Consider the following 1729-nt stretch of genomic DNA (forward strand, 5'->3'; position numbering starts at 1 on the left):
GTAAGGGTAAGGGTAAGGGGAAGTTAAAGAGGAAGAGGAAGAGGAAGAGGAAGAGGAAGAGGAAGAGGAAGAGGAAGAGGAAGAGGAAGAGGAAGAGGAAGGAAGAGGAGGAGGAAGAGGAAGAGGAAGAGGAAGAGGAAGAGGAAGAGGAAGAGGAAGAGGAAGAGGAAGAGGAAGAGGAGATAAAGAGGAAGCAGGTAAGAGGAGAGGAGGAGGGTAAGAGGAAGAGGAAGGGGAAGGCGGAAGGGGAAGAGGAAGAGGAAGAGGAAGAGGAAGAGGAGCCCACCTGCAGCGCAGGGACGCGGATGCAGTTGACCAGGTAGGGTTTGGTGGTCTCCAGCAGCGAGACGAAGGCCAGGAGCTGGTGGTGGCAGCTCATCCCGTCCCCTGCTGGGGGACATGGGGACAACTCAGCTGGGACCCCAAAACCCCTAAAATCATAAAGATAATACCCCAAAAATACAAGTATCCTCAATGGGTGACCCCGAAAGATCCTATTGTAATCAATGAATGGCCTAAAAACCCTCAAAACATCAATGAATGGCCCCAAAAATGGCCTAAAAACTCCCAAATCATCAATGGGTGACCCAAAAAGCCAAGTATCCCCAATGGGTGACCCCAAAAGATCCTATTATAACTAATGAATGGCCTAAAAACCCCCAAATCATCAATGAATGGCCCCAAAAATGGCCTAAAAACCCTCAAATCATCAATGAATGGCCCCAAAAATGGCCTAAAATCCCCAAATCATCAATGAATGGCACCAAAAATGGCCTAAAAACCCCAAATCATCAATGAATGACCCCAAAAATGGCCTAAAAACCCTCAAATCATCAATGAATGGCCCCAAAAATGGCCTAAAAACCCCCAAATCATCAATGAATGGCCCCAAAAATGGCCTAAAAACCCCAAATCATCAAGAAACGGCCCCAAAATCCCATATACCCCCAACAAAACCCAATTATCACCAATGAATGGCCTAAAAACCCCCAAATCATCAACGAATGGCCCCAAAATCCCATATACCCCCAACAAAACCCAATTATCACCAATGAATGGCCTAAAATCCCCCAAATCATCAACAAACGGCCCCAAAATCCCATATACCCCCAACAAAACCCAATTATCACCAATGAATGGCCTAAAAACCCCCAAATCATCAACGAACGGCCCCAAAATCCCATATGTTGCCCCTAAATCCCCACTATTTCTCTCCCACCTTCGGTGCCGCGCTCTTTCCTTCCCTTGGCATGAAGCAGCTCAGGGCTGGTGGCAAAGACACAGGTAGGGTGAAGGCTGATGCCCTGCTTGGTTTTGGTGTGAAAAATCTATAGAAAGAGCAAAAATCAGCCCATCGAAAAACCTTAATTTTAAGGGGGAGGTGAACTAAAATGGCCGCCTTCGTCAATGGGAGAACTAAAATCCTAGTATTCCGAATGGGAGACCCCAAAACCCAAGTATCCCCAATGGGAGACCCCAAAAACCCAAGTATCCCCAATGGAAGACCCCAAAAACCCAAGTATCCTCAATGGGAGACCCAAAAACCCAAGTATCCCCAATGGGAGACCCCAAAAACCCAAGTATCCCCAATGAGAGACCCCAAAAGACCCTATTATCACCAACGAAGACCTAAAAATCCCGATATCATCAATGGGAGACCCAAAAGACCCCAAATCATCAATGGGAGACCCCAAAATCCCAAGTATACCCAATGGGAGACCCCAAAAAC

At 47.1% G+C, this 1729-nt stretch overlaps 1 long non-coding RNA gene across 2 annotated transcripts in view; it reads right to left on the reverse strand.

The window, feature by feature from the left end:
• Nucleotides 1–284: 284 nt before the first annotated feature.
• Nucleotides 285–1729, reverse strand: part of LOC107307421 — a 4703-nt gene continuing 3258 nt past the window's right edge. The window contains exons 2-3 of one of the 2 annotated variants that reach the window (XR_001552399.2): nt 1220–1328; nt 285–390 (exon numbers count right to left, since the gene is read on the reverse strand). This is a non-coding gene — a long non-coding RNA (uncharacterized LOC107307421). The remainder of the gene's footprint in view (nt 391–1219; nt 1329–1729) is intronic. The other variant, XR_001552400.2, reaches the window with a different exon arrangement.

Source organism: Coturnix japonica, unplaced genomic scaffold (genome assembly GCF_001577835.2).
Source record: "Coturnix japonica isolate 7356 unplaced genomic scaffold, Coturnix japonica 2.1 chrUnrandom592, whole genome shotgun sequence".
Classification (NCBI taxonomy): Eukaryota; Metazoa; Chordata; class Aves; order Galliformes; family Phasianidae; genus Coturnix; species Coturnix japonica.